The sequence below is a fragment of the Gorilla gorilla genome, chromosome 11 (assembly GCF_029281585.2).
Source record: "Gorilla gorilla gorilla isolate KB3781 chromosome 11, NHGRI_mGorGor1-v2.1_pri, whole genome shotgun sequence".
Taxonomy (NCBI): domain Eukaryota; kingdom Metazoa; phylum Chordata; class Mammalia; order Primates; family Hominidae; genus Gorilla; species Gorilla gorilla.
This window is the reverse complement of record NC_073235.2, coordinates 116,928,084-116,941,655: the sequence shown is the minus strand read 5'-3', so window position 1 is coordinate 116,941,655 and position 13,572 is coordinate 116,928,084. Positions and strand designations below refer to the sequence as shown.

At 37.6% G+C, this 13,572-nt stretch overlaps 1 protein-coding gene and 1 pseudogene across 5 annotated transcripts in view; one reads left to right on the top strand and one right to left on the bottom strand.

Annotated features, from left to right (window-relative positions):
• Positions 1-13,572, bottom strand: part of SPAG16 (sperm associated antigen 16) — a 1,164,663-nt gene that overhangs the window by 122,607 nt on the left and 1,028,484 nt on the right. The window lies entirely within an intron of this gene.
• On the top strand, positions 6,110-6,928 carry LOC115933770 (large ribosomal subunit protein uL18-like; annotated as a pseudogene).

Below are 13,572 nucleotides of genomic sequence, written 5' to 3'. Positions count from 1 at the left end.
TAATACTGCCTCAAATAGATGAGCAGATGAAAAGTGTTGCAATTTCTGAAAGCCCACACCCAACTATGGTCTGATCAAGCTGCATTGCCAAGAAAATTCCACTCTTAGAGGATTGACTCCTTTTAAAGAGATTTAATCTCTTTGGATTCATTTAACTACAGAGCACCACTCTTTAAAAATGTGAATATATCAAATACAATAATAAATCTGAGAACTGTCGGCTTATATTTTATTTCATGATGCCATTTCTATAATGGGATACAGAAGGAAATCACTGATAAGTTCTTATAACAGAAAAGATAAAAGAAATGAAATTTGAAGAGTAATTTCTACTTTCAAATACTTTCAGTGCTTGTACAGATAGAGTTCAGCAACCATTCAATGTCAACATTTCAGTGGATATAATCAATAGGAAATGGTTCAGAAAGTAACAGGCCATGCATGATTATGGCATTTGCTAAATATGCAAGGAGGAAAGGTAAGTTAGGTTTGTGTTTCTGATGGTGTAATTATAAGATGTAGGGAATCTTATACCAAAATAAATATGTAAATAAAATACCTTTCCTGAAGAACTTTATTCATCTCTAAATATATCTTTTCAGTCTTAATTCACAGCTAATTCAGTAAATTTAAAATAATTAGAAAAGGTCTTTCATGGCAGTTACAATTCAAATTAAGAGACAAGGAAGATGAGATTCATGGAAGTGATCCATCATTAGCCTACTATGGGTAGCATTAATAATTTCATAGGTCAATCATTTTTAGTGATTCTAATGCAGCCAGAGAATATCAGAACAAGTTATCACTGTTATTTTTTATTTTATTTATTTATTTGTTTATTTTTGAGACAGAGTCTCACTCTGTCACCCAGGCTGGAGGGCAGTGGTGTGATCTTGGCTTACTGGAAACTCTGCCTCTTGGGTTAAAGTGATTCTTGTGCCTCAGCCACCCAAGTAGATGGGATTATAGTTGTGCACCACCACACCCAGCTAATGTTTGTATTTTTAGTAGAGACAGGGTTTTGGCAGGTTGCCCAGGCTGGTCTCCAACTCCTGGCTTCAAGTGATACGCCCACCTTAGCCTCACAAAGTGCCGGGATTATAGGTGTGAGCCACCACGCCCAGCCTCTGTTATTTTTTTATATACTATTTAGTCATTTATAGTATTATGGGGGGTTTACATGGATTTTGGAGAAATAAATTACATAAGCATTCATATAAACTTTTTGGGATCCCTGAAGATTCTTTGTGTGTGTGTGGTGAGAACACTTAATAAGAGCTTAGCAAATTTCAAGTACACAATACAGTACTGTTAACTATAGTCACATTGTTGTACGTTAGATCTCCAGAGCCTATTCATCTTGCATAACTGAAACTTTGTATCCCCAGACCAACGTCTCCCCCTTACTCCGTTCACCACAGCCCAGCAACAACCATTCTACTCTCTGCTTCTTGAGTTCAAATATTTTTGGTTCCATATAGAAATAAATAATGTAGTATATATCTTTCTGTGTCTGGCTTACTTCACTTTGCATAATGTCAAGTGATGTACAAAAGTTAACTCAATGGAATAAGACCTACACATATTTCCAAAAATCATAAAACTACTAGAAGAAAACATAGGGAAACAGCTTATTAACATTGGTCTAGGCAATGACATTTTGGCTATGACACTGAAAGCATAGGCATCAAAAGCAAAACTAGGAAAGTGGGATTGCATCAAACTAAAAGCGTCTGCTTTTTAGCAGTTTTTTCATTATTATTTATTTATTATTATTATTATTTGAGATGGAGTCTTGCATTATCACCAGGGCTGGAGTGTAGTGGTGCGATCTTGGCTCACTGCAACCTCCGCCTCCCAGGTTCAAGTGATTCTCCTGCCTCAGCCTCCTGAGTAGCTGGAATTACAGGCACCCACCACCACACCTAGCTAATTTTTTGTATTTTTAGTAGAGATAGGGTTTCATCATGTTGGCCAGGCTGGTCTTGAACTCCTTGTGATTTGCCCACCTCGGCCTCCCAACGTGCTAGGATTATAGGTGTGAGCCACCACTCCCGGCTAGCAGTTTTAGTAGTTAAGTAGTTTAGTAGTTTAGTGGGTTTCGTTAGTTTTTCATCTGAACAGCAAATGAAACAATCAACAGAATGAAATAGAAACTTATGGATTGGGAAAAAATGTTTGCAAGCCATACATCTGATAAGGGCTTAATATCCAAAATATGTAAGAAACTGTTACAACTCAATAGTTGAAAAAAAACAAAACCTCAAATAATCTGATTAAACAATGAGCAACAGACCTGAGTAGATACTTTTCCAAGGAAGGCATACAAATGGCCAACAGGTAGATGAAAAGGTGCTGTCATCACTAATCATCAGGGAAATACTATTGAAAACCACAATGAGGTATCGTCTCCCACCTGTTAAATTGTCTATTATCAAAAAGATAAAAGATACATATTGGCAAGAATATGAGGAAAGAGAACCTTTGTACACAGTTGGTGGGAGAGTAAATTGGTACAGCCATTATGGAAAACAGTATGGAGGTTCCTCAAAAAAATAAAAATAGATCTATAATAGAGCCAACAATCTCACTTTTGGGGATAAATCCAAAGAAAGAAAATCAGTATATTAAAGATACATTTGTACATCTGTTGATTGCAGTACTACTCATGATAGCCAAGACATGAAATCAACCTAAGTGTCCATCAGTGGATGAATGGATAAAGACAATGTGGTTACACACAAATACATATGCACACACACACACACACACACACACACACAGAGTAGAATATTATTCAACCTTAAAAATGAGTTTATTGGATAACAGATAATTTGGTAATGAAGTTTGACTAGATTGGAAAAACTAAAAGACTTTCTTACCTAATGAAGGCACCAATCATTTTCAACTTACATAATATTTAGCTGTACTCTTAACTTTCTGCATCTGTAGATCTCAACAGAGTACTGCACAAAGACCTCCAAATGAATATACACTTTTTCTTTTCAGTGGACAAAAGGAGCAGAGTGCTCCTGAGGGTCTCCTACCTGTGGTTCTTTGATAGGTGCGTAGAGCTAGAGAAATATGAGACAGATGCACCACCAGCAGGGTGTATATTATAATATTTAATGCTCAACCAAGTAGTTAGAATCAATAACCAAAAGGAGAAATACTATATAAATTGGTGCTAGATGCTATGTATAGACCTCAATGTTCTGGAAAGTTAAGGAAGAAACAAATCAAAGTAAAGGAAATTAAAGGGATGAGATAAGCTGGGTTTTGGAGAGCTGATACAATTTATCAAGACAAAAAGGAAAAAAGAAGAGCAATATGACTGACATAAAATAATCCGCCCTTGTTAGTGACCTAGAAGATAATCTTTGTGTTTTTTCTCATAACGCAGTCTCTTTCAGAGGATATTCACTGCAGGGTATTTCCTTACACCCCAAAAGAGGGGTGCTATATAAGGATAAGACCTAGTCATGAAATCCGTACTTAAGAATGTACAGTGCTTATTTCTAGATGTTATCTGGAAGTCTAACTGAAAAGCTCTCAAATCAATAGGATAAGTTTTGATTATTAATTAGCATTTTCATGACATCTTAATGAATGCTTCCATTGTGCTTTATTTAATAAATTACTGATTTTATTGCCCCCTTTATTCATTGGTAATTTAAAGAAGTTTATAATGTCAATCTCTTGTGTTTTTCTAAAGATTAAATTCAAAGTGCTATTGTACAAATAAGCAGAGCTAGAACTATCACAGATGAGAAAGGAATTGGCTGAATATCTTTATCCTTAATGCCGCAGTGTTATATGTGTATTTAAAGCAATTTGCTCATTAAACAGAAAACTATTAGAGCAGCAAAAATTCTGCCAATATCAGCAGAAAGCATTAGTTTGGAGTACAGTCTTTCTTCTAAATTTTGGCTAAAACTTTTTATTTTTTATTGTTTGTAAAGCTAATTCTACACTTTAAAACAGTGGTTCAGAGTATTATCTCCAGAGTGTTTCTTGCTCCATAACTTAATGGATCTTTCTGTTTCCACATCTGTAAATTAGGGGTAAAAATAGCATCAAACTTATAGGCCTTGTGGCAATTAAAGAAGTTAAGATATGTAATGTATTTAGAAATACCTGAAGTATTTAAAGGAGTGCGAATATGTGAAGTGTTATACAGTGCTAATATGGGGCTGGCATGTATTTAACACCCTATAAGTATTTGCTATTATTTTTGTGGTGGTTGTTGCTGCTGTCATGACTAAACTATAAATCAACAAGAAGAGACCAAAGTCTTTACACTTTTAAGAAGACTGGTTCACACATGTTATTATGAAAATAATTCAACAAAATAACTGATGCAGGCAAGATAAACAAATCACCCAGGCAGTAAACCTGTGTACAATCAATTTACTGACAGAAGACTGGTGGGCCCTGCAATTATTAATAATTATCACAGTTATATACTTTTATGTGTTTGCTAGGCCGCATCTTTTCTTACATATATAATTTTTTTAGAGTATTGGTTGCTGTCATCTATATATCTCATGCTGAGTCAGTATCAGAGTTAGGTGGAGGCTCCTGTCAATTTTTCATCTGAACCTGCTGTGATCCTTTTTGTCTTTTCTCAGCAAATCTGTCAGTCGAAGGTAAAGGCTTCTTCCACCTATTTAGAAAATCTGCTATGCTATCATACATAATATGTCAAGTTGAAGAAGCCTACATAGTGTCTCACAGTTTTGGACTGGATATTATGAGACTTGAAATCTGGTTCCAGCACTTGTTGCCAATTACTCCTCATGTCCTAAGTTAGCCATTTAAATTGAGCTCACTTCTGGCTTTTATGTATTGAGGAGATATATTACAAGGTTTCTGTGGTCTTTTCTGCTCCAAAATTTTCATTCTAAGATTGTAGAAAAAAATTAATCAAAAATTAAAAAACGGTATTTCTTTAAATTCTTAGTCAAAAATCAAGAAGAATATATCTGCGAAATTGTGTCCTGTTAGAATAGGTAGTAAGAATCACTAGGAAATAATGCAATTCCCAGATAAAGCTTCCTCTGTATTTAGAAGAAATAATCAGTCTATCAGTTGACTAAACACAAATGTTTTATACAATAAATTAATATTAATCTTAGGAAATACTGAATTGACAGATTTGAACCAGGAACAAAATCCACTAGTGTTTATCAGTGTTATTAAATATTTCTCCTCATTAGATTTATTGTGACCATAGTAGAGTACCATTTTCTTTTTTTCTGATAACACTTTTTTAAGTAATTTTATTATAGTTGATTCAATCTACATCATTTATAATTTATGTTTAATTTATGATATTTTGGATTTCTAAATGTTTTAAAATGTGCTTTATTCATATTTTAACAGCGTTAAAGTATAATTAATCTGCAATAAAATGTACACATATAAAGTATACAATTCAATGTTTTAACACATGTATACACTTCTGGAGCCTTTATCACAATCAAGATAGTAAACATATCCATCACCTCTGAAAGTTTCTTTGTTCTCCTTTATAATGAGAGATTAGAACCCACTGCAGTCCTCTCTACAGGAAGCCACTGATGTGCTTTCAGTTATATAGATCACTGCATTTTTTTGAGTTCTATATAAATGGGATCACACCATATGCACTGTTTTTTGACTAGCTTTTAAAACTCAGTATCATTATTTCTAGATTCATCCACACTGTGTTTATCAGTAGTTTATTACATTTTATTGTATGGACATACTACAATTTGGATGATGGTCATTTGAGTTATTTCTAGTTTTTGACTATTGAATATAAAGATTCTATGCATATTTGGGTACAAGTCTTTGTATGGACGTATGTTTTTGTTTCTCTTAGGAGTATAATGGCTGAGTCATATGGTAGGTAGGTATATATTAAACTTTCTAAAAAACTGTCAAACTATTTTCCAAACAGGTAGGAGTCATGCCATTTTACATTCCCACCAGGAGTGTATGAGAGTTCCCGTTCCTGCCTGTCATCAACTTCATCAGAAATCAGTAGCTCCCTCTTTTCCCCGCCTAGCGCTGCTGGGCCTAGAAGTCTCTGCCAAGCCACAGACATGGGCATTTGCCCTGCAGGATGTGGTTCGTTAAAGTTGTTAAGAATAAGGCCTACTTTAAGGGACACCAAGTGAAATTTAGAAGACAATGGGACAGTAAAACCGATTACTATGCTCAGAAATGCTTGGTGATACAGGATAAAAGTAAATAGGAAACACCCAAATACAGGATGATAGTGTAACAGATATCATTTGTCATATTGCTTATGCCTGTATAGAAGGGGATATGATAGTCTGCGTAGCACATGCACATGAACTGCCAAAATATGGCGTGAAGGTTGGCTTGACAAATTACGCTGCAGCGTATTGTACTGGCCTGCTGCTGGACCACAGGCTTCTCAATAGGTTTGGTATGGACAAGATCTATGAAGGCCAAGTGGAGGTGACTGGAGATGAAGGCCTTGCCAGAACTACTACTGGCAATAAAGTTTTTGGTGCCCTGAGGGAGCTGTGAATGGAGGTTTGTCTATCCCTCACAGTACCAAACGATTCCCTGGTTATGATTCTGAAAGCAAGGAATTTAATGCAGAAGTACACTGGAAGCACATTATCGGCCAGAATGTCGCAGATTACATGTGCTACTAAGTAGAGGAAGATGAAGATGCTTACAAGAAACAATCCTCTCAATATATAAAGAACGGCATAACTCTAGACATGGAGGAGATGTATAAGAAAGCTCATGCTGCTATATGAGAGAATCTAGTCTATGAGAAGACGCCCAGGAAATAAGTTAAAAGAGGTAGAACCATCCCAAAATGTCCCTTGCTCAGAAGAAAGATCAGGTAGCTCAAAAGAAGGCAAGCTTCCTCACAGCTCAGGAGCAGGCTACTGAGAGCTAAACCAAACAGTTTTCTACGAAGATTTTTCAGACAGACGATAAACTTAAAAAAAACGAACAACAGTTGCCCATATGTGGATCTATTTCTGTAATCTCTACTCTGTTTCTTTGACCAAGTTATTTCTTTATGCCAGTCCAATAGTCTTGATTATTGTAGCATCATAATAAACCTTGAGAGCAGATAGTGTTACTACTCCAAATCTGTTCTTTTTCAAAGTTGTTATAGTGATTCTATATTTTTTTATTTCCATATGAGTTTTAAAATAAGCTTGAAAATTTCTTCAATTAAGACCTGCAAGGATTTCAACTGGCATTGTATTTAATCTATAGATAAGTTTGGGGAGAAATGACATCTTAATCATTTTGAGTCTTCTGTTGATGAACAAGTATAGCTCTCTATGTCTTCTTTATTTTTTTCTGCATGTTTTTTAGTTTGCATGGTGAATTACATTGTCTGATTTCAAATATTAAACCAACATTGCATTACCGACATCATCTCTATTTGATCATTTCTGTCCTGCTATTTATACTTTCCTTTCTGCTATGTTGAGTTAATTTTCATGTCTTCTGGTGTCTTAAAGTGATCGTTGGTGTCATCAATTTGAGACATCTTTTCTTTAGTAATGTCACCATATAGTGCTGCAAATTCCTAAGAACTGCTTTAGCATCATTCCTTAGTTTTTCCTATGTTTGTATTTTCTTTGCCATTCAGTTCAAAATACTTTTTTATTTCTTCTTTGATCCATGGGTTTTTTTGATTTTCAAATATTTGGGGACTGACTAAATTTTAAGTCTATCCTGTTTTAGTTAGAGAAATACATTGTGTGAGTTGAATCTTTTAAAATTCACTAAGACTTATTTTATGGCTTAGTATATATCTTGGTCAATGTTTCATGTATACTTGAAATGAATATGTGTTGTGCTATTGATGGATGGTACTACAAATGTCAATCAGTTTCCTCACATGCATGTCCCGATCAGTACTCTGATGAATACTTGAGGAGTACCTTATGCAAATATTTGGGGTTCTTTGTGTATCTTTCTCCTCTCCAGAGCTCTATTCTGTGAATTCCAAAAGCCTTGCTATCCCTGTGCTCTCATTTTCATTTCCTTACCTTACAGAGTTCACCAATTTCCATGTGGGCTCTTCTTTCTCGAGTTGTGGCTTAGAAATTCTCTGAAAGCAGGAAGGTGATGCAAATGTAGGGCTGTGTTTTTCATCTCTCTGGGTTCCTTCTACTTTATTGCCTAGTGTTTTGCAATTTAAAAAAAAAATGGTTTTTTCTCAAGAGGTTGAGGAGGGCGGATCACAAGGTCAAGAGATTGAGACCATCCTTGCGAACATGGTGAAACCCAGTCTTTACTAAAAATACAAAAATTAGCTGGGCATTGTGGTGCATGCCTGTAGTCCCAGCTACTTGGGAGGCTGAGGCAGGAGAATCGTTTGAACCCGGGAGGCGGAGGTTGCAGTGAGCTGAGATTGTGCCACTGCACTCCAACCTGAAAAGAGAGCAAGACTCAAAAAAAAAAAAAAGCTTATTTCATATATTCTGTTTGTTTTTGTTGTTGCTTGTTATTGTTTCAGGCACGAGGGTACATCCAATTACTGTTCCTCTAACTTAGATAGGAGCAGAAGTCAAGTACATGTTCAAAATAAAAAATCTGCAGTGGTGTTTAAAAGATGACACAGGAAAACCGGCGTTTGAATCACTTGCTTGTGGTAATGTCTGTAATCACAGTTCCACATTTAGGTTAAAATGTAGTTTTTCATTATTCTGTGAATCTTGTTTTCTGAAGTTTCAAATGTAGGTATAAAAACAATTCTTTCAGGTTGAAACACAAACATTAAGAAAATAAATTATTCCATTTGAAAAGTGGGATTTGTTTGCATTCACCATGGCATAATCCAAAATCAAATGGGAGCTTTAAAGGGAATAATTGAAAGATGAAGGCTCTCAACTTTGCCCCTCATATTTCCTCATTTTATTTACCAGAAAATAAGTTTTTTCTCAAAGATAGTGCTTCTTAGGAAAATATCAAGATTTATAAGGCATTTAGATAGTCTCTTTATAGAAGGACAATATCAGTCCCACAGTAGCTCAAATATACCATTGTATGATACAGTTCCTCCACCTAGACAAAATAAGGTCAATAATCTTTCATACCTTGAAAGAGGATGGGGTCCGGTTCTAAGATGGCTGCATAGGAACAGCTATGGTCTGCAGCTCCCAGCATGATCGATGCAGAAGATGTGTGATTTCTGCATTTCCAAGTCAGGTACCTGGTTCATCTCACTGGGACTGGTTGGACAGTGGGTGCGGCCCACGAAGGGCGAGCCAAAGCAGGGTGGGGCATCACCTCACCTGGGAAGTGCCAGGGGTTGGGAGATTTCCCTTTCCTAGCCAAGGTAAGCCATGACAGACTGTACCTGGAAAAATGGGGCACTCCCGCCTAAATACTGTGCTTTTCCAACCGTCTTAGCAAACAGCACACCAGGGGATTATATCCTGCGCCTGGCTCGGTGGGTCCCATGCCCACAGAACCTTGCTCACTGCTAGTGCAGCAGTCTGAGATTGACCTGAAACCTGCGAGGCAGCAGCCTGGCAGGGGAAGGGGCACCCAACATTGCTGAGGCTTGAGTAGGTAAACAAAGCAGCCAGGCAAGCTAGAACTGGGTGGACCCACCACAGCCCAGCAAGGTCTGCTGCCTCTGTTGACTCCACCTCTGGGGGTAGGGCATAGTTGAACAAAAGGCAGCAGAAACTTCTGCAGACTTAAACGTCCCTGTCTGACAGCTCTGAAGAGAGCAGTGGTTCTTCCAGCACAGCGTTTGAGCTCTGAGAACGGACAGACTGCTTCCTCAAGTGGGTCCCTGACCCCTGTGTAGCCTAACTGGGAGACATCTCCCAGTAGGGGCTGATTGACACCTCATACAGGTGAGTGCCCCTCTGGGACGAAGCTTCCAGAAGAAGGATCAGGCAGCAATATTTGCTGTTCTGCAATATTTGCTATTCTTCAGCCTCCGCTGGTGATACCCAGGCAAACAGGGTCTGGAGTGGTCCTCCAGCGAACTCCAACAGACCTGCAGCTGAGGGACCTGACTGTTAGAAGGAAAACTAACAAACAGAAAGGAACAGCATCAACATCAAGAAAAAGGCCATCCACACCAAAACCCCATTGGTAGGTCACTAACATCAAAGACCAAAGGTAGATAAAACCACAAAGATGGGGAGAAACCAGAGGAGAAAAGATGAAAATTCTAAAAACAACAGCACCTCTTCTCCTCCAAATTATCGCAGCTCCTCACCAGCAACAGAACAAAGCTGGACAGAGAATAACTTTGACGAGTTGACGGAACTAGGCTTCAGAAGGTCGGTAATAACAAGCTAAAGGAGCTAAAGGAGGATGTTTGAACCCATCACAAGGAAGCTAAAAACCTTGAAAAAAGATCAGACAAACGGCTAACTAGAATAAACAATGTAGAGAAGACATTAAATGACCTGATGGAGCTGAAAACCATGGCATGAGAACTACGTGACACATGCGCAAGCTTCAGTAGCCAATTCGATCAAGTGGAAGAAAGGGTATCAGTGATTGAAGATCAAATTAATGAAATAAAGCGAGAAGTTTAGAGAAAACAGAGTAAAAGGAAATGAACAAAGCCTCCGAGAAATATGGGACTATGTGAAAAAAAACAAATCTATGTTTGATTAGTGTATCTGAAAGTGAAGGGGAGAATGGAACCAAGTTGGAAAACACTCTGCAGGATATTATCCAGGAGAACTCCCCCAACCTAGTAAGGCAGGCCAACATTGAAATTCAGGAAATACAGAGAACATCACAAAGATACTCCTCAAGAAGAGCAACCCCAAGACACATAATTGTCAGATTCACCAAGGTTCAAATGAAGGAAAAAATGTTAAGGGCAGCCAGAGAGAAAGGTCAGGTTACCCACAAAGGGTAACTATCAGACTAACAGCAGATCTCTCTGCAGAAACTCTACAAGCCAGAAGAGGGTTGAGGGACAACATTCAACATTCTTAAAAGAATTTTCAACCCAGAATTTCATATCCAGCCAAACTAAGCCTCGTAAATGAAGTAGAAATAAAATCCTTTACAGAGAAGCAAATGCTGAGAGATTTTGTCACCACCAGGCCTGCCTTAAAAGAGCTCCTGAAGGAAGCACTAAACATGGAAAGGAACAACCAGAACTAGCCACTGTAAAAACATGCCAAATTGTAAAGACCACCAATGCTAGCAAGAAACTACATCAATTAATGGGCAAAATAACCAGCTTACATCATAATGACAGGATCAAATTCACACATAACAATATTAACCCTAAATGTAAATGGGCTAAATGCCCCAATTAAAAGAGACAGACTGGCAAATTGGATAAAGAGCCAAGACCCATCAGGGTGCTGTATTCAGGAGACCCATCTCACGGGCAGAGACACAAATTGGCTCAAAATAAAGGGATGGAGGAAGATCTACCAAGCAAATGGAAAGCAAAAGAAAAGGCAGGGGTTGCAATCCTAGTCTCTGATAAAACAGACTTTAAACCAACAAAGATCAAATGAGACAAAGAAGGCTATTACATAATGGTAAAGGGATCAATTCAACAAGAAGAGCTAACTATCCTAAATATATATGCACCCAATACAGGAGCACCCAGATTCATAAAGCAAGTCCTTAGAGACCCACAAAGAGACTTAGACTCCCACACAATAATAATGGGAGGCCTTAACACTCCACTGTCAATATTAGACAGATCAACGAGACAGAAGATTAACAAAGATATCCAGGACTTGAACTCAGCTTTGCACCAAGTGGACCTAATAGACATCTACAGAACTCTCTACCCCAAATCAACAGAATATACATTCTTCTCAGCACCACATCCCACTTATTCCAAAACTGACCACATAGTTGGAAGTAAAGCACTCCTCACCAAATGTAAAAGAACAGAAATCACAACAACCTGTCTCTCAGACCACAGTGCAATCAAATTAGAACTCAGGATTAAGAAACTCACTCAAAATGGCACAACTACATGGAAACTGAACAACCTGCTCCTGAATGACTCCTGGATAAATAATGAAATGAAGGCAAAAATAAAGATGTTCTTTGAAACCAATGAGAACAAAGACACAATGTACCAGAATCTCTGGGACACATTTAAAGCAGTGTGTAGAGGGAAATTTATAGCACCAAATGCCCACAAAAGCAGGAAAGATCTAAAATTGGCACCCTAACATCACAATTAAGAGAACTAGAGAAGCAAGGCCAAACAAATTGAAAAGCTAGCAGAAGGCAAGAAATAACTAAGATCAGAGCAGATCTGAAGGAGATAGAGACACAAAAAACCCTTCAAAAAATTAATGAATCTAGCAGCTGGTTTTTTGAAAAGATCAACAAAATTGATAGACTGCTACCAAGACTAATAAAGAAGAAAAGAGAGAAGAATCAAATAGACACAATAAAAAATGGTAAAGGGGATATCACCACTGATCCCACAGAAATACAAACTACCATCAGAGAATACTATAAACACCTCTACACAAATAAACTAGAAAACCTAGAAGAAATGGATAAATTCCTGGACATATACACCCTCCCAACACTAAACCAGGAAGAAGTTGAATCTCTGAATACACCAATCACAGGCCATGAAATCGAGGCAATAATTAATAGCCTACCAACCAAAAAAAGTTTAGGACCAGATGGATTCACAGCTCAATTCTACTAGAGGTACAAAGAGGAGCTGGCACCATTCCTTCTGAAACTATTCCAATCAATAGAAAGGGAGGATTCCCTCTTTAACTCATTTTACGATGCCAGCATCATTCTGATACCAAAGACTGGCAGAGACACAATAAAAAAGAGAATTTTAGACCAATATCCCTGATGAACATCGATATGAAAATCCTCAATAAAATACTGGCAAACTTAATCCAGCAGCACAACAAAAAGCTTATCCAAGACGATCAAGTGAGCTTCATCCCTGGGATGCAAGGCTGGTTCAACATATGCGAATCATTGAACATACTCCATCACATAAACAGAACCAATGACAAAAACCACATGATTACCTCAAAAGATGCAGAAAAAGGCCTTTGACAAAATTCAACAGCCCTTCATGCTAAAAACTCTCAATAAACTAGGTATTGCTGGAACATATCTCAAAATAGTAAGAGCTATTTATGACAAACTCACAGCCAATATCATGCTGAATGGGCAAAAACTGGAATCATTCCCTCTGAAAACTGGCACAAGATAGGGATGCCCTCTCTCACCACTCCTATTCAACACAGTGTTGGAAGTTCTGGCCAGGGCAATCAGGCAGGAGAAAGAAATAAAGGGTATTCAATTAGGAAAAGAGGAAGTCAAATTGTCCCTGTTTGCAGATGACATGATTGTATATTAGAAAGCTCACTGTCTCAGCGCAAAATCTCCTTAAGCTGATAAGCAACTTCAGCAAAGTCTCAGGATACAAAATCAATGTGTAAAGATCACAAGCATTCCTATACACCAATAACAGACAAACAGAGAGCCAAATCATGAGAGAACTCCCATTCACAATTGCTACAAAGAGAATAAAATACCTAGGAATCCAACTTACAAGGGATGTGAAGGGCCTCTTCA